This window comes from Nothobranchius furzeri, chromosome 10 (assembly GCF_043380555.1).
Source record: "Nothobranchius furzeri strain GRZ-AD chromosome 10, NfurGRZ-RIMD1, whole genome shotgun sequence".
Taxonomy (NCBI): Eukaryota; Metazoa; Chordata; class Actinopteri; order Cyprinodontiformes; family Nothobranchiidae; genus Nothobranchius; species Nothobranchius furzeri.
Genome location: NC_091750.1, coordinates 68,861,247 through 68,874,392, shown reverse-complemented (window position 1 = coordinate 68,874,392; position 13,146 = coordinate 68,861,247). Strand labels below are relative to the sequence as shown.

At 41.1% G+C, this 13,146-nt stretch overlaps 1 protein-coding gene across 1 annotated transcript in view; it reads left to right on the top strand.

Annotated features, from left to right (window-relative positions):
* tmem132e (transmembrane protein 132E) overlaps positions 1 to 13,146 on the top strand; it is a 637,247-nt gene that overhangs the window by 99,370 nt on the left and 524,731 nt on the right. The gene's annotated exons all lie outside the window — the stretch shown is intronic.

Below are 13,146 nucleotides of genomic sequence, written 5' to 3'. Positions count from 1 at the left end.
TTTAAAAGTTTAACCTCCTGAATTTTGTTGTTTTTAAGTTCAGTCGGACTCCGACTGTCGGAGAAACAAACGTTACTGCGATCTGTGTTGTTGCTGCCCTTTGATCTGCATTCAGTACAGTGTTATTAAAGAAGGCACGGCAATTTTTAACCTTTTTTAAATGTGTAAACATTATGTTTAGATAGTACTGCAATAAAAAAAAGGGCTGCAATAATATCGCACACCGCAATATTAAGCCACCCTGAATCACCGCAGGGGGAATTCCTCAACCGCGACAGCCCTAGAGCTGAGCCAAAAGAACCGGAATTCCCATCACTACTGTCCGAGGAGTGTGAAGCGAGTGAGACACAGAAGTGCAGTGGCTGGCCACACCCTCCCTATGCATCTACCAATCAGGAGAGAGAGAGAGAGAGAGAGAGAGAGAGAGAGAGAGAGAGAGAGAGAGAGAGAGAGAGAGAGAGAGAGAGAGAGAGAGAGAGAGAGAGAGAGAGAGAGAGAGAGAGAGAGAGAGAGAGAGAGAGAGAGAGAGAGAGAGAGAGAGAGAGAGAGAGAGAGAGAGATAATCTCTTTCATTTATTTTTTGTTTGTTTTTATTTTTCAAAAGGAGAAAAACTGACAACTCCCCAGTCGGCTCAGAATAAAATCTGCGTCAGTATGACCTTCCTTCCAACATGATACACATCCATTAGACTGTTTTGTGATTATTTCATTGTCCATGTTTGTTCTTTTTCTGCAAAAATTTGTTTGTGCTGCTTGATTTAGATACAAATATGAATTATATTTATTTTTCTCAGTATAAATATTGAACTCGTGAATATTTTTGACAGTCACTCATGCCTGAAACATTGAAAAGGATCCTCATTTCTAAAAATAGCTGCTCATCTCTCTGCAAAAGTTATTTATCAGCATCTGGAGCATGGATCTGATTAACAGCATTAAAAAGGAAAACTACTTCCTGTCAAAAACAGCCTAAAATTGTGCGTCTTTTGCCAAAGTCAAACACTGATGGAGTGTTTTCACTGATTAGTCGTGACAGAGGAGGGAAGTAATCAGTGAAATGTTGGAGTGTGGTCCTTGACTGGATTGGAACCCTGAATTGCCTGAGCCCTCCACGGTTCTCATACTTGATTTAAAGACAGCAGTGATGAAATAAACAGTTCTGCTGTCTGGGTCCTGACAGGACTGCAGGAGTCAGCACAATCCCTGGCCAAGTTAAATATCACAGGACATGTGGCATCTAACGCTGCACTGCATCTTGAACCGGATCCCAGCATACCTGAAACGCTTCCAGAAACAAAACATGGAGCTTATTAGTTTACTCAGCTGATAAAATGACGCAGAAAGACACAAAACTGGCAGGAAAAACAAAAAGGTATTGTTAGAAAAAAGACGTTGAATTTTGAATGTTGATTTTTATTGTACTGACTTCATGTCCTTGCCTTCATTTGCTAAATAATAATCTTAAAATTTCAAAGCCTGTAGCTAAAAGCCTGTAAGCCAGAAGCTCAGGCTTCAAACTGTTGTGAATGTTGGTGTTGCAAAAACTGTGAAACTGCAGCCGTCTTGTTGTTTTAATAATTAAAGAGACACGTCAGAAGTGAACTGATGTGTTTCAGAGGAGGAATGCACAGAGCGGCAGCACGAAGTTCCAAAAGTGGAAAAATATGTGGATTTATTTTGGTACTGCAAAATACAACGACTTTAATAAGACTTCCAGAACAAATGATTTTAACACTGACATGCATCCGCGGTGGGAAAAATAACATCTAAACTGTTACAGCATGAACTTTTGATGAAGGCTGTGCAGTTAGTTGAATTGGTGAGTCATTTTTGCCTTCAGCTCCAAATGATCCAAAAAAGAATTAAATCAGCAAAAAAGTAATTTTAACACATTCTGATACTTTGACTTGTGTATTATTTAAAACTCGTCTGTTTAGACATCTTTGGTAAGTTCTTGCTGTGTTTAGTTTCTAACTGCATTTTTGGTTCTTTTTTAAAACACAGACAACCTTGCTGACATCCGTTTAGATGTAATTAAAGCTTGAAATGACGTATAAGTAGGGGCATGTCTTTTTTGATTGACAGGTGTCCGATGAGCCGTCAGCATTAGCGCTAGCGGCTAGCAGCCTCGCGATAAGTGTTAAGAGGACGGAGGGTAGCAGTCACTCAACTGCAGTTTTCTGGCTAAAGGCACTGGCCACCCTCCGTTAACTGGTTAGCTCAGTTAACTTGTTGCTACATCCGCTCAGAGGGTGTTTCTCAATGTCAAGGCGCCTGGCCTTGCGAGGCGATGTGTTGCGAGGACAGGCGCCTTGCTTACAAGGACACGGTCCTTGATTGGACAAAAAAAAAAAAAAAACAGTTAAATGGAACAGACTTGCACCAGGTGACCACGGTGGTCCCGTAACATCATGTGATACTGGAGATAACGTTATATTTTATACGTATAAGTTTCAATATAAATATATAACAAGGCTTTTACTTTTTAAATTGTGTGTATATTTGTTAAATTAAATAAATAAGTGAGTTACTACCCGCTAGCCCCGAAGCTGCAACTACTAAGCAACTAACCAACCATCGATAACTTCTTTGGATCTAAAAAAACATTTGAAATTAGCTGACTTACTTTTAAATTAGATATTTGCCCCCGAAGTAGCTGCCGGCTTCTAATCCACCATCCTTTAGAAAATACTGCAGTGGATTCTGGGAAATTTTTGACCAAGGCTAGGCTACAAGACACCTCTCATATATCCTTGCTCAGCTAGCTAAATGGCTAGCAAACGGAGAACACGCCTCGGTAGAACATGAACATTGGAACACACCTTGGCAGTTTCAGACGACGCATCTCCTGCAACCGGGGCGAGGCCAAGACATCAAGGTGGGGTTCCTTGGCATTGAGAAACACTCAGAGTTTGTCGTCGTCTGCCCCCTTTCAACTCCATTTTTGTATTTTTTGGGAGTGAGGAGATGGCGGTGGTAGGAACCGCCCACTGGGCTTCAGTTCAGCTCTTCAGAAACCTACGGGTAACGGCGCGGAGGGTTCGTCCATCTTATATATAGTCTGTGCCCAGCTACAGTTGTTTGGAAGAATGTAGCAACATGTGATTAAATGTTTATTGAAATTAAAATAAATTATAATTAAGGCAAAACGTTAACATTTGACTTGTGCAGCTATTAAATGTTTCTGGTTTGCTCTTCTGATGTTTGTGCTCCACTTTTCTTTTGTTTATTCTAGGAATAAAAGGCATTTTGATAAAAATGAGATGTTTATTGAACAGAATTTATAGATTGTGCTAAACAAAGTTACTTGTCTCATAAAAAAACTGTGGGACAAGTCATTGAAAGTTTTTCTTTCCCTGGGAATCCAACACGGCAAGAAAATCAGCAGAAGCAATTACTATTAACCAAAAATAGGAACTTTTCCAGACAGACTTTCTTGACGATTCTTGCTTAGAAGAAGTGATTCAGTAAAAAAAATATCACAATTTCTAAGACTTGTGCAGCAAATTTAATCAAGGAGGACTTATAATTGTTGCACAGTCATCACGGCACTGCAGAGAAACTTTCTTCTCTATTTTAGGAACTTTACCTTGAAAACTAAAGCCGAGTTTAAATTTTGTGCATTAAAAAAGTAACGGCTCTCCTAGACCCGTGCTCTCCAGCGGCCCAGAAAGTGCCAGCGTGGAGTTTGATATATTAGCTTGTGCAGACTGGGTAAACACAGACCTCCAGTCTGCTAAAGCTACTTTGCTGCAAACAAGCAAGCTGCAGTGTCATTTAAATCAATATTGAGTTTGGATGTTTCTTCAAATTTGCTCCAGTTACAAGCAAAACTGAGCAGCCAGCAACCCAAACAGTAAAAACAGAGAGATCAGGGAGAGCCTGAGATTTTTTTTGTTGCTTTGTTCTCCAGTATTCTGCACCAGAGGAAAGCTGCACTCAGGGATGTTTTGGTCACTCTAGAAGATCAGTTGGTGCTAACTCTACGCTTACACCCCCCTTCGCCCTCCGGTGAATCTGGGGAGAATCCCTGATAGAGCCTTACACAATGTGTGTCACGTTTCTCAGTAATCAGAATTCCTCCTTAGATTGACTTCAAGTCCTGAGTGATGCGGAGGAATGGAGCTTCCAGACAGCCCGGGTTAGCTCTGCAGTAGGGCTGGGCGATGTGGACCAAGACGTATATCTCTATCTTTTTGCTGAATTCCGATATATATCTCAATATTTTACCTCCTGTGAAATATTTACAAGTTAACTCACATCAAGCTGTCTTGAGAAATTATAAACATAAATCAGTCGATTAAATGCATAAAAAATTATTGATTCTTGTCAAACTGTAACCTTAGTGCCTATTCTCCACCAGTCTGAGATTTAGAAACACGATACAGCTGTCTGTTAACACACACACACGCACGCATACGCACACACACACAGCTGAGAGCTAGAGCTGTATCAAACGTCCCACAGGCACTTTTTAATTATATATTTATGATTAATGTAAAATTACTTAAATTTCATCTAGATGTGGGCATATCATTTATTTTTTGTCTAAAGAAAAAAAATCTATCATGTTAAACTAAATGTATGATGATGTAATTGCATCTACTGAGGATCACATGGGTCATGCACCGTGGAGTTATTAGTTATTAGTGCAAACATGGCTGGAGTCTAACAGTATTGGCTCAAATCAGCAATTCTACTGTAATACTCAGTCTCCTGTTGCTCTTTTATGAGTATTATATTCGGGCAACTGTTGCCGTAACCCACGCCTTACAAACTCTTAACCTTTTCAACAGAATTGCTCTTAACGGAGTAATTACCAGCATAGCAAACCACAGCGGAAAAAAATGGAACCAGGACAACATTTCTCACCTGTTGAGCTCGCTTTCAAAATAAAATGTTTACCCTATAGTTTACTATTCAAACCCTTACAATACGTTTGAGGTCATTTGGCCGCTCTGGCTATCTGTAGATGTTTCCTCATTTACACAGGGGAGGGAGGGGTTTGGCTTGTCCCTCCGGCGGCGCACAAGCAGGATGAAAAACAGAACTCCATTGGCGTTGAACGTCCCCAAATAATTAAAAACCACAACGCCAAATGCAAAGTTTAGTTCAGCAGATTTACCCAGAGGCTCTCAGATTGAGCAAACTTGTGAGAACCGCATAGAGACAGAGCAGCATGTCGCTAGCATAGCGGCTAATCGCTAGCATAGCAGTTTGACCAGTTATATCGATATTAAGATATAAAGTCATCTTGTATCTTGTTTAAAAATTATATCGATATTTTAAATATATCACTATATCACCCAGCCATACTCTGCATGTACCTTTTTTTCTATGACCAGATACTTTTAAGTCTAAAAAACCAAAAGGTTTTCATCTTAATGTGAAGATGTTATGCATCATAACTTTTTGCAGTCGGACTGCAACAAGCTTCTTTTAATGGGACATTATGGAAGTTTGACAGCCAAAACATGTATAGAAATAATACATTTCTTCTTCATACATTCTCCTGCAATGCCCTGGTCCTGTAGAATGAGCCCTGGCATTTTTACTGTGATTGCCTGTTTTTCTGTAAAATCACAGAAAAAGAGAGATGCTCGGGTCGAGCAGGCTGCTTCATGCACGTTCACGCTCAGGCATAGCCCTCCAAACCGTTCTTTGAACGTTGTTTCAGCTCTTATCAAGGATATAAATGTTACAGATACAAAGGATGTCACTGGCGCTATAGCTCACCTAGTCAGGCGTCGGACTTTCGTGTAGAAAACCCGGGTTTGATTCTGGATGTGAACATAGTTCATTTAGAGTTTCTTTTTTACATTAATGGTATATTTTCTTACAGTAAGATGCCCAAATTTTTATTTGAGACTCGCCGAACGGCATTGAATTCACAGATAAAAAAAGATGTGGGTTCAACTTTCATTTTGGAACAATTTTTCAAGCAAGGGAAGGGAATGATCTGAGCATGCAGGAGGACTGACCCATCTTAAACCTTTGTCGGCTGTGCTGAAGAGAAAGGTACAGAACCAAATTATTTAGTTAATTAGCTGCGCGTTCTCCTATCCTCTGTCCTCCGGGCCCCACACACACACACACACACACACACACACACACACAAGGGACTGCCAGCTGTTTTTTTCGTTAAGGAGTGTACAGCATGTGCGCCTCGTGCTCGAGGCTACTATTGAAGCTGCCGTTACGCTTTTGGCCTGAGGGGGCAATCGCAAGCATAAAAATTCAAAAGTCCGAAAAGTCCCTTTAAAGTTTTACATCAAAACGTTGGCATGTTTTTCGTTCATCCAGTGCTTCTCTCTCTTCTTTGGGAGCTAGCTTCCTCTCTAATCCCCCCCAGGGTGCAGAGTGTGCTCCTCCAGTCATCAATAAGCTCTCACTGTATCTCAGCTCTGAATTTTCTCTTCTAAACTAGACGTTAAGGCTCTTTTTATCTTGTTTTCTTTGTAAAACACAATAAAATGGCACGTGTCAATCAAGCAAACAAGCCCCTTATGAATAAGATAAACAAGGATTTTTTTTTTATTAGTGCCAGAGAAGAGAGATCGTAGAATCTTCATTTTTTTCGTGGTAGAGGGACTGAGAGCAGGGGACATATTTCTGCCCGGACCGATTTACATGTAACACGCTCTGAGCCTGATGACTTTAATGTGTGCCCATAGAAATGATATTAAAGATGACTAAACTTGGTGATGTTTACGCTTTAGTCTGTTAATGGGACTTAACAGTGAGTTGGTTAGGGTTACTAGCATGAGTTAGCGTTACGCAGCTAATCATTTTTTCTGTCTTCCAGGGCTGTTTTGACAAAAATACATTATGTGTTAGGATTTTTAGTAAGAAATTAGTTTATAAAATGTTAAACGGTAAAAGAAAATTGTAATTAAAATCATAAATAAATTATGTCACCAGCCTCTACTTTCTACTCTGTATTTCTATCTCTCCCCTGAAAAAAAATGCTGTTGGAGCAAACGAGGGAAGTGCACAGTTGTCCGGTTGCCATGGTGATCCTGATGAGCTACTGGCCGAAGCGTCAACATTTCTTGTAGTTTATACATCTAAAATGTTGGCCTTTTTGCATTTTAGATCATCGTTAAAATGTACCCCAAACTATTTTGGGCTTTACAGACGTTTGTGTATTTATTGCAGCTTAATTTGAGCGTTCCTGTTGTTAAACAACGTGTCTTTCTGCTGCACTACAGTCATTGTCTGAAATCCAGCAGCAGTAGTGTCCTGGTTTCCTGGTCGTGCTTTAATGCTTCCACCCAGAGTACATCTCATCTAAGCGTTTAGGGTTAGGGTGGAAGTGCACATATGGATGGGGACATTTCAGAAACGGGCAGCCTGAGCAGCTACTTAGCTAAATTGAGTAGAAGTGGGTCAAAATGCTCTTTGGTGTCTCTCCACTAATGAACAGATGATAATAACAGAAGTATAAATTAATAACATGTCACTGCTGTGCCTTTCTTTTATCTCTGCTCCCCCTGACGAGGCACAAACTACCGGATGTGACAGGGGAAGTAATCTGCCATTTAGAGGACATGCAGTTGGGTTTCATGACCCACTTCATGTCACAGGGTCACTCGGACCAAGACGGATCTTCATAAAACAAATCGGCTGTTGCAGTTTTATTTATTTATTTATTTTTTCATTTTTGGATCCATAAAACTTTTAAAGGATGACTTTTATTGGATTATTATGTCTTTTTATATATTTAATGAAACATGGCTCCAGTAATGCTTATTTTTAATTTAGCGGCAGGTCATTTTTTATTAAGATAACCTCACAGCTAACTTGTAGAACCATAACTAAGGAAAAGTTCATGCTATCTATGTAGCTTCAGCAGATTTTGGCTGCAGCGCCTCCTGTCGGTCACAAGCATCAAAGGTTCTGCGAACATGTGGCAAATATATAATTGTTTAGACGTTATTAGGTGTAAAGACGCTTTAAAGAACAGAAGGTGATGACGGCGTATGCATTGTGCAAGAGTCGGCTTCCAGTGGATTTTATTACAAGCTTGTCCAGATTGAAAATGAATATCTCCCGGCTGGAAAAATAACAAATACACTGAACATATTGTGCGTACTTGTGGCTTTTAGGGAATTAGTTTCATCACATGACTGCTTGGTGAGCCTTGATGAGGTGTTGATCTTTGGTGTTCGTGTAAACGTAAATTGCAGCCTGTGGTAGTCGCTCTTTTCCGTGAGCTCAGGAATACGAAACGCTCTGCGTTCCGAGTCACCGATTCCCTGTTTCGGAACGTTAATGCTATGTTTCATTTAGGGAACCCATCAAGCACAAAGTCATGTTTTTTTCTTTTATCTTGACTCTGTGACCCAACAAATCAAATCAATTTCCCTCTGGGATTAATAAAGTATTTTTGAATTTGAATTGACTTTTGATTTTATTTGGTTGCTCCAGATTTGAAATGAGAGGACAAACAAATCCCAACTAGTCAACTGTTGATTACGTAAGAATCAGCTGCTATCAGTCAGGAGTTGGCCTTGGAGCTGATTAATGGCAGCCCGGGCTGACGTGATAAAAGGTCCTAAAAAATGAAGAACCAGCAATGCAAATATCGACTTCATCAATATCAGTTCAATGTATTCACGACCCCCAGTCAGCCGGCTGCTCACGCTGATCCAGGTTCTGCTGGAGGTTTCCTCTCCCCTGCTTGCTTAGCATGAGGATTGCTGTAAAGTCTCTGAAACAAGTCAGTGACTCTGTGTAATCTACAGGGTCTCCTTCTATAGGAAACTTTAACTAATTGGCACAATGAACTGAACTCAGTGCACTGATGGGTATGTTCAGTTGGAACGTTTACTTTGTGAAGTGCCTTCAGATGACTCTTGTTTTATTATTACGAACCTTAAGAACGGGTGAAATCTTGTAATTCAGCCTCCGTAACCATGGGAACGTTTAAAAGAAGATGCAAAAACACTGAAGCAGAAGCTGGGTGGAACCAAAACTTGTGCCATTTTCAGCCGTTATCTGTACCTGATTGTCCATGTAGGGCCGTTGGGGGGGGGGGGGTGCCTATCCTCAGCAGTCTCAGACAAACAGGCAGGGCACACCCTGGACAGGATGCCAGTCTATCGCAGGGCTTGGACACAGTCGTGCTCTCCCATAACCTTGTATGGATCCACAGTTCCTTATGGTTTAAAGGAAACGGTGTGCAAATCTTACTCCTGCACCTGTTTGTGTTGCCATGGGGGTAACAAAAACCCTGTCTCATCTCAAAAACAGTCCATTCATTTTTTGTCAGTGTTTGGTTTTAGTAACCAGCTCTGCTCCTGCAAGACATTGGAAATGGTCATAGAAGGGAAGTTAGCAAAACACACACACACACACACACACACACACACACACACACACACACACACACACACACACACACACACACACACACACTGTCGATGCTTAAGGAGCAGCAGCTCTACTCTGAGCCCCTCCCAAATATGAAAGCACCTCACCTCATTCCAGCCCATCAGGAGATGATTCAATTCAATTCAAAAATACTTTATTAATTCCAGAGGGGAATTGATTGCTGTAGTAGCTCAGAATAATGATAATAATCAAGTCATCGGCTCATTGTGGAAGGTCCTGAAGCTGTTGAACAAAACTGCTGAGATTGCTTTAAGCGAGAGAGATTCGGTGTAAGGAACTTCATGAACATGTTTGTATTGACCATAGAACCATTATGTCCACGTTTCATGTTCTTTAGTTCTTCGTTGAACACAGAGTGGTAAGGGTTTGTTGTCACCTTTGCTGACATGTTTCGACGTTCACCGGCGCCTTCGTCAGAGGACAAGATTGCTCTCTGCTGTCCGTGCCTTCTCTGCTGATCACCAGGTCCCAAGGTAACAACAAACCCTTACCACTCTGTGTTCAACGAAGAACTGAAGAAAATGAAATTGGATAACCAACACAGTAGCAACGATTATGTCCCCTATGAAACTGACATTTCTAAGGGCTGACTTGTTGGGTGAGTCTTTTGGAACGGGCATCTTTGCAGCAGTACTGAGATGCTACAGACCCATGAGCAACGTAAGAATTCATGCAGATGCTGAGAATCAAAGCTTCTTTTTGTCTTCTGAACGGCATCAGTGGCACTCGTCCAGGTGAACACTCAGGTACCCATATTTCTCATTTCAAATCCCGAATACGCCCACCCATCTGTGGATGGTGAATACCAATAACCACGTTGTTTTAAATGTCCGCCACACTTAGACTGTTGACTCTTCATACTTATGGGGTCCACACACCTGCTGGCTACCTTCACCCTCACCTCACCGTGTCTCATCCTATTTGCTAAACCTGCACCATCTATTTGGCAGCCAGCTTTCCTTGATTGTGTCTGCAGACTAAAGCAATGGGGTCGGAGCTGCAGAGAGATGAGTTGATTCAACGTTCATCGATCAAACGGTCAAACCGAGATAAGGAGAGAATGCTGAGTGGTGCAGGACTTCCCACCGAGGGGAGATTCTGACCTGGATAGAAACACGGCGGCCCTGACACCTCAGCGCATTTAGGGACGCACCTAACGAGTTCTTTTCGCTCAATATTATTGAAAAAAAAAAGTACTTTTCCTGCTTTTTGCTGACGAGAGCTTTAGAGAAGCCTCATTGCAGCAGGGGGACGGTCGCATCGGACTATGACACCTGTACATGTTTATATTTTTGTTGAGTGTAGATATATATATATATATATATATATATATATACATACATATATATATATACATACAAATATACACACATACATATACATATACATGTATATATATATATATATATATATACATATATATATATATATATATATACACACACACATATATATATATATATATATACACACACACACACACATATATATATATATATATATATATATATATATATATATATATATATATACACACACATATATATATATATATACACATATATATATATAAATATATATATATATATATATATATACACATATATATATATACACACACACATATATATATATATATATACATAAATATATATATATATATATATATATATATATATATATATATATTCCTGATTCCAGAAACCTCAGCACAAAGTGCGTTCGTTAATCTGAGCCAGCATGACGAACAAGGGAACGGCGCCGCTAACTCAGTTCGGGTGTTGCGTTCCACCCATCCTAAAAGGGTCTACATAGGGGGCGGGCGTATTACGTGAACGGACCCATCTGATTGGCCGCATATCAGAAGCAATAACAAGCAATGCCTCAGAATGTTAGTCAAATAATACTTCCGCGTAAAAAACAGAGCTGGTTTACAAAAAGTTGATGTATGACACGGATGGAAATGTTTGAACCAAACATTTATCGCCGTTTTTGACGTGCTTTGCGATGGGCCTATCGCACGTCCTGTTATCGAGATGACGATAATTTTTCGATATATTGTGCAGCCCTACTATGGCATGACCTTAAAAAGGCGGTTCATGCTAGAAAACCCTCAAATAAAGCTGAATTACAACGATTCTGCAAAGATGAGTGTTCCAAAATTCCTCCAGAGCGCTGAAAAAGACTCGTAGCAAGTTATCACAAACGCTTGATTGCAGTTATTGCTGCTAAGGGAGGCCCAACCAGTTATTAGGTTCAGGGGGGCAATTACTTTTTCACACAGGGCAATAGGTTTGGATTTTGTTCTCTCCCTAAATAATAAAGACCATCATTTCAAAACTGCATTTTGTGTTTACTTGTGTTATCTTTGTCTAATGGTTAAACATGTTTGATGATCAGAAACATTTTGTGTGACAAACATGCAAAAGAATAAGAAATCAGGAAAGGGGCAAATAGTTTTTCACACCACCGTAAGTGCTCTGACAGCAGTAAGTGACACCGAGCAGCAGCAGCAGCTCTTGTTTATGGTCTATCGATAATGTCGCGCTCCGCTCCTGTTTACTTTGGCCTGAGACACCTGGAGACGCTGGGGCTGCCTGTTTTTTATTTATTTATTTTTTAACTGAATCTTCCTTCGGGAGCCTTGAGAAGCTCCAGTCTGACAGATCTATTTGGCGTAGCTGAACGCGGTGTCAGCAGCAGATGACTGATGTGTCTGCACACCCTCTGCCTTCCTTATCACTCATTCCCACCCAGCTCTTTACTCAGATCCGTGTGGGACGTTGGGATTCCTGCACTTCCCCGTCTCGTCTCTGTTGATGGAGCTACAGTCGTCTGATTAGCGTGGGCGGGCCGAGACTGATGAAAAGGTCAGAGTTCGTTGGCTTCATTGGCTGTGGGTCTCATGGATTTGTTTCTCCCCTCTCTGTCGGGGAACTGACTGGATTGCCAATGCTTATGATTAATAGCTGCGTTCAGTACTGTGTGTGGCGTCCTTATTAAGCCTGCTCTTTCTGTGAACTCTACACTGTTCTTAGCCTCCATTTGTTTCTGTTTGCTTGCCTCAATTAGCCGTGGTATTTACACAAGTGCTTCAACCAGCGGCTCGGGAACCCCGTAGATGTAAATAAAGAATTAAGAGGAAGTTTCTCAGTGTTGCAAATGCCAGCTTCTTCTACAGATCCCAGATCTGATCAGCTGGATAATCTCACGCCACATTACTAAACTGAACCCCCTGATTTCTGTCGAATGAAGAACTGGGTGAATAGGATTTAATTGAAATCCAGGAAGTTTGCAGGATTCAGGGAATCAGTTTATTACGTAATGAGAGACTGCTGCATTGGGGTGAGCAGAGCTGAAGAGGTCTGCTGCAGGCCAAGTGGCTCTTTGGACCACTCACAGTGGCTTTTATTGACTAGCTAAAACTGGTCAGGAGGCTAAATCATGTTTTTAATACAGAAATAATAAAAATGCATGTTTAAGTTAGCCCGGCTAGCCATCCTATATAAGCAAATGGCCTGTATTTGATATAGCACCTTCTAGAGTCCATGGTTCTCGACCGGAAAAGGGTGGCTTGCCACCTCCGGGTCGGGGGAGAGGTCCTACCTCAAGTGGAGGAGTTTAAGTATCTCGGGGTCTTGTTCACGAGTGAGGGTAGGAGGGATCGGGAGATCGACAGGCGGATTGGTTCGGCGTCTGCAGTGATGCGGACGCTGAGCCGATCTGTCGTGGGGAAGAGGGAGCTGAGCC